This window comes from Phaenicophaeus curvirostris, chromosome 7 (genome assembly GCF_032191515.1).
Source record: "Phaenicophaeus curvirostris isolate KB17595 chromosome 7, BPBGC_Pcur_1.0, whole genome shotgun sequence".
NCBI lineage: Eukaryota > Metazoa > Chordata > Aves > Cuculiformes > Cuculidae > Phaenicophaeus > Phaenicophaeus curvirostris.
Window position 1 is genome coordinate 28,914,452 of NC_091398.1, and position 9,535 is coordinate 28,923,986.

The window sequence follows — 9,535 nt, forward strand, 5'->3', positions numbered from 1 at the left end:
GTGCAAAAGGAAACATAAAGAAAAGATAACAGCCTGTTGAGTAGGTTTATTGGCCTGGAGCAAACCCAGCCTGGCTGTGCCTCAGCTCTGCCTTCACAGGGGCCCCCGTCCCTCACGCAGCCCTTGCCCAGGGCCCACCACCCCCTACCCCCCCAGGCAGGAGCAGGGACACCATTCCCCGCACACCAGGCACCACATGGAGCCGCCACCACCTCCCGTTCACCCCTCGCCCGGGCACCACGCGGGGCCACCATCCTCTGCGTGTCCCTCGCCCCAGGCGGGGCCACCAGCCCCTGTGCGCACCCCTTGCCCCAGGCACCTCCACGGGGCCACCAGCCCCTCGCGCACGCCAAGCGCTCGGCAGGAACATCCCTCCCTCAGCATCCCAGGAACCCAGAGGCGCCACCCTCCCCCGCGTCCCTCCCGCAGGCTCCACACGAGGCCGCCCCCCACCCCTCACCCCAGCAGCACACGAGGCCGCCAGCCCCTGCGCCCCCCGGGCCCCCCGCGCTGCCCTCACCTCCCGCGGGCGGCGCCGGCCCCGCCCGAGCCTGCGCGGAGGCGGCGGGAGCGCGGGGGGAGCGGGGGGGCGGCGGGGCGGGGACCCGGCAGCGCCTCGGCGGCTCCGGTTGGGAGGGTCCCCGAAGCCGAGCCCGTGCCAGCCCCCTGCTAGAGGCAGCGACGCCTCCCACCGCACCGGGCTGCCCAAGCCCCCATCCTACGTGGCCCTGAACACCTCCAGGGGTGGGGCAGCCCCAGCCTCCCCGGGCAGTGGGTGCCGGTGCCTCACCGCTCTCATGGTGAAGAAATTCTTACTTTAGTCTAAATCTGCCCCTCTATAGCTTGTACTCGTTCCTCCTCATCCTATCACTACGATCCTTTGTAAACAGTCCCTCCCTAGCTTTCTTGTAGCCCCCTTCAGGAACTGCAAGGTCGCTATAAGATCTCGGAGCCTCTTCCGTTCTGAACAACCCCAGCTCTCTCAGCCTGTCCTCGTATGGAAGGTGCTCCAGCCCCCTGATCATCTTCACAGCCTTCCTCTGGACCCATCCCACCAGCTCCATTTCCTTCTTCTGCTGAGGATTCCACAACTGGACTCAGTGCTCCAGGAGGGTTCTCACGAGAGGAGCAGAGGGGTAGAATCTCTTCTGATGCAGCCCAGGACTGGGCTCATGTTGAGCTTATCATTAACCAGCTCCCCCAAGTCCTTCTCTGCCAGGCAGCTCTCAATCACACCATCCCCCATCCGGTACCGAAATTAGGGATTGCACTGACCTAGGTTTTGTTTTGGTCCTGTGCTCAGTTCTAAGCCCTTCGAGTCTGTGTTTGGCTCAGAGTCCCCTCCACGCGCTCCTTGCTTGACTTGTGGCCTTCGCTTTCGTCTCATTTGCTTCAGCTTCCACCGGGCTTGCTTCCCCCCCCCCCCCTCCCCGCTCTCTGTTCCTCCTTTAGAGCTACATAAGGCTTCATAAACAGTCAGCAATGAAAGTCCCCCACCCACACGTGCCGCTATTTTCCATGTTGACATGTTTTCCTGCTTTGGGGTGGAGGCTGCTCCTTTTTCCTTAGTATTGCTCCTAAAAAAAAGAAAGAGTGTAATTGTGTTTTCAAGTTCTTGTAAGTGGAAGCCAACAGATACACCCAGTCCATGGCAATGTGGCCTGTGGCCTGGACGAATGATCTGAATATCTTCAGTTATAATATATTGAATATAATATTGTTCCCCCTCCCTCCTGTATAGAACACCTCCCATATGAGGACAAGCTGAGAGAGCTGGGATTGTTCAGCCTAGAGAAGAGAAGGCTCTTGGAATACCTTATAGAAGCCTTCCAGTACTTAAAGGGGGCTACAGGAAAGCTGGGGAGGGGCTCCTTATCAGGGGGTGTAGTGACAGGACAAGGAGTAATGGTTTTAAGCTGCAAGAAGGGAGATTTAGGTGAGATAGTAGGCAGAAATGCTTTATTGTGGGGGTGGTGAGGCAGTGGAACAGGTTGCACAGAGAAGTCATGGATGCCCCATCCCTGGAGGTGCCAGGGAGAGGAGCATCCCAGGAGAGGCCAAGTTGGATGAGGCTTTGAGCAGCTTCGTCTAGTGGAAGGTGTCCCTGCCCATGGCAGGACTGTTGAAACTGGATGATCTTTCAGGTCTCTTCCAACCCCAAACATTCTATGATCAATATATCCGAGTGTGGTAGAAATACATGCTTTGGAATTTTTCATGCTAGGACTGAAGGCGTTGCGGAGAGGCTGGTCCAGAACTACAGTGCAGAACTTTCCCCAGACCCTCTTAATTGCCTACTGCTAGGAATTAAAAAAAAAAAAACCAAAAAAAAAAAACAAACCAAAAAACAACAACCAAACCCCAAAACAAACCCACACATTTTTCATAAAAAGAACTCTGAGATCATTAGCTAACATTTGGAAGTCCCTCAAATTAACATGCGTGAAGGACTGTGGCCAAACTCCCACTGGCTCCCATAAAAGCAGTAATCAGTCCTTCAAGCAAGATTCTCTACAAAATAACACCCAGAAGCCCCTGCAGAAGGGATTGCCAATCTCACCATCTGACTAGATTAAAAACAGCAGTAACAATGTGATAATTGACAGGAGAAACTTCCCTGACAAGGAATGAATCAGTGTTTATTTTTAGCCTTCTTCCCAAATGCTTTATTTAAACAAAAGATAAACTAATTATTTCCACTGATATATTGTCCACATTAGAAATGGGAGGTGACAGAGCCTTATGTGTCTACAGGGAGCACTTTGTTTTGGCTCACCCTTTGAGGTCTGCACCCTGGACAGATGCAATTGTCCCAATTGTCCTTTTATTTCTGATCCGATCAATTTGAAAAGTATCAAGGTATTCAGGTTCCACTGAATTTAGACAACACCTAGTCAATAATTTTTATTTCCCCAGTAGCAAGCCTGAAAAAAGGCTTCAGACAATGTAGATCGTGATTTTCTCTGTATCTCACCTTTGCTCCAAAGCTTCACCTGAAAAACAAGTCAGTATTAATCTTGTCACTGCAACTGCCCACTGCAGCCCTTCACGAAGGCAGAGTGCTCATTTGGGAGCCAGCAATAAAATGTTATCTAGGGGAAGGCAGCTCACCTGAGAAAAGACTGGCAAAAGAGTTGTCCTGTTTTACAAATACAAGGAAACAGCATCAATCCCAATGGCACCAAGTAATACCTGTGTCTGGTAATAAGCTTTTTGGGTTCTGCTTTGTTTTGTAGTGGGGGGCTTGGAGTATATTTATTAAATTTTGAATTGTGGATTCCAGCATGGGCTTCATTAGCAGAAAATGGATCAGATTTCTTTGAAAATGTCTGAGGATGGTTTTTTTTTGCTTGTCTGCTATGGAACTTAAAAATGTAAGTGACCCTTTGTTTTACTGCATATCTACAGTATGAGGATTGTTGTAAAAGTACAAAGAGCTGGTTTACTGGTCTTTTACTTTCACAGTCTCAAAGAAGTTACACCATGCTAAATTCATAGGTTAAATCATATTAAATTTAGTCCTGAAGAATGGGTCTCATTTTCAAGTATTTGTTCTTCAGTGGCAAATATGTAGAATTTCTTTTCCACACTCCTTAATATTTCATATGATTTTGGATAGGATTACTTGGGCTAGGCCAGTTCAAGGTAAAACAATTTATTTGTATCATTTTAGTGCATGGCTAATCATTCCTGAACAGAGTAAAATGTGCAGTAGAAAACCATAGAAATCATGGAAAATTATTAGGTTTTTTATACATGCAGCCCACCAGCGTCCTATAGAGGTAAAAGAGAGAAGCTTCACTGTTGTATTGTTCATAGTAGCGATTGAATCTTTGTGGTTTTTTTTTTCTCACCTTTTAGTGCAAGAGTTGTATCAAAACAGAATTTTGCTCAGAAAGAAACGTATACTTTCTCCACCTTTCTCCTGTTCCTACACCTCCTTGAAGAGACCATTGCAGGAACGGCTGCTCATTGGGATGAGCTCGCTGCCTTCCAAGTATTATCTGCAATTGTGACCCCACACTCCCAGATAATTTAATTTCTGTTTAGAATAAGAAAAATGTAGAACAGTAATAGGAACATTGTACATAATGATTTAGTCTATGGGCAATCAGGCCAAACAAATTTGTGAATCATTCATACATGTCTGCATTGCAAGAGATACAGTTAACTACAAAGGAAAAAATTACAGATGGGTAGAGGATGAGACAGGGAATAAGATAGATCAGTAAAATCTACATGAAATACATGGGATTTTAACCAGAATTTATTTTATTGGCTACAAACCAAGTCCAAAAAATAAGGGTTTAGGGCAGAAATTGAGCTTCTAAATCTGAAACAGAGATGGTGAATATTCCAAGTGAGCTGTATCTGGCCTTGAATCATGCCTTAATTCCCAAGCCACTTTACGTGTTTTTTACATAAACTACTCTGCTGTGTAGAGCCTTCCCAAAAGTGCCCAGATCTGCACTGTTTCAACAGGGCTAAGTGGCTTGCCACTCACTCATATCTCAACCTCATCAGGAACTACAACTATGTGTTACTCCATTCAAGTCCCCCGAGTCACTCAGTGCAAGAGGTGATCTTCAAACCCTTCTAATGGATGCTAGAGGGACCGAGTCTTGACAAATGCAGCTGTGCCTGTTCCCTCTAAAAAGATGCTTTTATGATTTACTAGAGCAGGTAAAGCATTTATCCAGAAAGATCTGAATTCAGGGCCTGTTTTTTGCAGATCAGAGATATTAGTAGTCTCATTGATGTCTGGTATTCACCTGAAAACAGTTTCAAAGCTTGATCGCTCTCATTCACAACTCTGTCTCACGCATAGGACACATCTAGAGCAGGTGGCGAAGCTCTGCACAAGGATGCTCCAAGTAGCATTGCGGGTGGTACGTACTGCTGCTGAATCCGCCTGGCTCAGTAGCCTCCTGCTTCAGCACGTTCTTACTCTCAAGCAATCGATGATCTGCACTTGTTGTCTACACTACTTCAATATGGAAAACTGATTAAGAAAATAGAAGTTATGAATCTGTAATGGAAATATTCCTCTCAGCTTAGAAGTACTCACTCAGGAGTTTGGATTTGCTGCTGTCAGACTGGAAGGTGTAACCAGTACCGGCTGCTAGTCAGCTCTCGGGGGGGTGTCTGGAGAACACAGGTTTGGAAATTACCGCTGGATGGCACTCCTGTGCCACGGAGTGTGTAGCTGGGTGGACTTTTATTTGGCTGCAAATAGCTATCTTTTAAAGACAAAGAACTAAGTTCACTTCTTGATACCGTCATAAATTTGGAGTGGCTTCATGTAAGTCATTCAGTTTAATTTAGAGTTGCACCAGCATAACGGGGAGAAGAATATGAACCAGATGTTGAGAAGCAAAATTTTAGCTATTAATTATATTGATAAAGTTATGAACAATTTATGACACTTAAATACAAGGAACAGACATAGAGGCTGTGGCCATGGAAGACCAAAGGCACCCAGGTTCATTTCCTCTGTGTTGTTACAGGCAACTAAATTCTGATGATCGATCGTAATGCTCTTTTACCTGACAGTGTTTTTACCCTTGTATTATATACACTGTTCTATAAAGATACAAGAAAACTCTTCTATGAGTGGCTGTAAAACAAGCAGCTATCTTCATTCCAAAAGTCAGCATTTGAATTCTTTGTTTTAAAGTTCCGGTCTATATATTTAAAATATTTGGAGAATGTTTCAGTATTTTCTAATCCCAAATATTATCCTTTTATTTTGAAATATTTGAAAAATTACTCAATAGAATAATCATTGTGTGAAAGTCAATATGTTTTTTTCAGAATTTCTTTAGTTTTCTGATAAGAAATAAATTCTCTGCTAAATTTGCATCTTAAAAAGCAGTGATTATCTCAGCTCTCTAGTGAAATAGAATCATACCCACAATAACTCTTTAATAAAGATAACACATTTGCCTTAATGTGTTGTACATTTGTAATGTATCAGTGCAGCGTATGGGAGAATACCAGGAAATTTCTGCAAATAAATTTCAACATCAGGGAAATATCTTCATGAAATTTGTGTGTCTGCTCCTTTTCTGTTGCTATAGATGGTGACACCTCTCTACCTTGTAAAGAGGTTCAGTTCCTCCAAACACAAATCTGTATCGTACTCAGAATATTAGGAATGTCTGATAGATCCAAGAACTCTTTCAGTCATCTGCTCCACCTTCACTTCTACCAAAACCAACAAGAGAGCTAGTAATCAGTTTAAGCTGAGGCATTTTCTATTTTGGGGGTGGTAGCGTATCTCTGGTTTCAGCCAGGGAAGGAAGTGCTTGGAGTGTTATATCACAGCCAGCTCTTATGATTGACTTGGAAGAAGGAAATTGTGTAAATGTGGGCTAAAGCTTATTGTTGGGAAATGCACAGTTCCATGGACTTGAGATCTTTAATGTATATTTTTGGTTAGCACTTGTATGCTGTCACTTCAATTCTCTATTTGTAGCATGAGAATAATATCACAGTAATTCTGAGATGCTTGACAGGAGGGTTCCTGTGCATGTACTAAGTGTACTCGGAGGCAAACCTGGCAGGCTCAGAATGTTTCAGCACACCTTTCCTGCCCTCCCTGGTTTTGGCTTATTCTAAGGGTCATTGTGGACCTAGCATAATCTGATCACTCTGGGAAGATGCTCTAAATTAAGAATCGGCTGTTATGGCTGAATAGGACAGCAACCTGAATATGTTCACAGAATAGGATGGAAACGATTGTCTTATATTTCTGCCTTCTGGGACTTAACACTATCCAAAGTTGACAGGATGGTCTGCAACTACCCTATAAAGATCCTGTGTCTCCACCCACTTTCTTTTATTGTACTGTTGCCATTTACTGAATAATTAGTAGTTAACTTAATTTTTAAAATCTATGTTACAGTAATACCCCAGGGCTATGTTCTTATTTGTGATTTCTTTGCATTAGCTATTGTAGATACTGCTAGTTGAGAGAGAGACACTGTTGTGGTGAGCTTACAAGCTCCAGGTGCCACAAGTAGAGAACTGAGATCCAGGGAAATCAAGAGATTTGCCTAAGGTCACATGCTAAGTTTGTGGCAGTGTTAATCTACCCAATCTGATTATCTAAGGCATGTAGGCACCAATGCATGTTCTGGTGTCTGTATCAGCCACAGGAATGCTGAAATGGAGAAGTTCATTTGGAAAAATAAAGAGAAGGAAAAAAAAAAGAAAGAAAAAAAGGCATGCTTGGCACTACTTGAAGACTTGCAAGAAATTTCCACATTCCTATTCTTTGAATACTTTGGAAATACATAAATGCTTGGGATCTGCATTTTAAAATGTTGTTTCAAACTGGAATGACATCTGTTAAATGTAGCCAAGAAACATCTGGTTTTCCATTCCTGGAACTCTGAACTGAGGTGACCGTTTTCCTGTCAGCTATGCTGTGGAGTGAAATAGGTCATTCTGTTCTCTCCATTTCTCAGTTTCCTATTGAAATGATGGCCAACAGCAAGAGTAAGCAGGAGGGAAAAGGAGATTCCATGTAAGGTATGTATTAGCCTATGGAAAAAAACCATTTTGCTTCAGACTAAATTAAATAACTGGTGAAAGCAGAGCTATTAAGCATTAGAAGGAATGGCAGGGGTTATGTGGAACTGTAAGACCATTCTGTGATTCTGTGATTGTATACGCCATCTGTTCAACAATTGCTCACTCCAGTGGAGTCAAACTGAGGATGGGTGGGAGGGAGAACCAGAAGAAAAGTTCAAAAGCCTCTAGTAGAGGAGACCATAAACATGTTGTGTAGGTTTTAATTCTTACATTCCCAGCTCTCCATGCTTTGACAACGCTTCGGACAAACAAATATTTTCTTGAGAACAGCATAATTTTTCCCTTCATCTTTTAAGAACTTACAAAAGCATTTAGATGCTTATGCACCCCCCTGAAATAATCAGGCATTAAAAGCATAAATGACAGCTGAACCATGATCTGATATTTAATCACCACTCAAAATCCGCATCAGTCAGTGGCAGTGGCATTAATATTAGGAGACAAGAAACACTGAGCCAGCAGAACCCTCTGTATGTATCCTTACTGAAAAACAGCACCACCCTTGTTTTTCAGGACCACTCTTGAAAACAGCTTGAAAAATAAATGCTGTGACCTTCTGCCATTAACATTTTGGTGAGGCAAAAAGGCCATCAGATTCCTGTTTCTTACACAGATGTAATTTGTTACCACTCATATTACTCGAAAAGCAAAATTAATCTGGAGGAAGGGTTTCTCCAGCTTTTGCCTTATATGTGACCTTTTCCTTCCCAGTCCATGAATTTAAAATACTGAGGAAGTGAGTCCTAATCTGAGGAAGAGTTTCCAAAACAGAATTAGAGATGCAGCACTTCGTGTGTCGGGGTCTTGCAAAGTGCTGATGCTGTAAATTAACTAATGGGGGTCAGGTCTGTGGGTATAGAGGAAACTTGGTAAAGGCAGATAGGGTGCGGGAAGGGAAAAGGGAGTTGTACAGCTCCTAGTCAGTTGCAAGCCGCTTCCTGACACTATTTACTTACTGAAACATTTTGTTTCCTTCTGAGCATTGTTTGACTTTGCTTTCACCATCAGCAGTGTAAGTCAAATGTCTTTGTTCATATCATGGCTGTTTTACATTGTGCATCATTCACAGTCCGATACTGAGGTGACTGTAATTATCCAAATCTGCATAGTATTATGGTCCACCTATACCCCAATACAGTCACATGTATGCTTTAAATAAATAAATAAGAACTGGTCTGACTACCAATAAAGACTATCCCATTTTTCTTCATGAATAGCAAAAAAAGCCTGTAATAACATATATATATGGAAAATGCTCTTGTCAATTAATAGTTGGGAATGGAATGAGCCAGTTTCTCTGTGACACATTGATTTGTAGCCTATTTTGCTCAATGCTATTTCATCTGTTCACTTCAGCCTCATCTGAATTTTTGTGTTTGCCATATATACACTTTGTCCAAACACAATTAGGTTTGTTGTGTATTTGATGAATCAGTGTTTGGAATTGCCATGATTTATAGAGTTAAACCTGCTGGCATGATTCAAAGGATCAGTATTTATTACAGAAACCACCTGCATGCTGTGAACACAAACGGGCTTCTACACTGCTTGAGTCCCAACTTAGTCCATCTGATTAGTCATGGATTATCTCATATCTGGAGCTTTATGTAGGAACGAGGGACATCTGGTGGCTTCATAGAATATAACAAATTAAGAAGATACACTTAAAAATGTATATTGTTGTGCAAAGTAGACAATTCAGTGAAAATTTGACTAAATGAAAGACTTTCTCAGCGGTTGAAATGCAATTTGAATGTATGAAATTACTTTAGCTAAGACTCAATAATCTGTGATTTGTGTTTCTCTTCTTGTGAAAAGGTGAGCTGACTTTGAAACTTACACAGGTTGCTACCTATTTTCAGGAGGACATAACATCCTTTTTCATTAGGAGAAGCTGTGGTACAGGATAGATAGATAAGAAACAGACAAATCATGC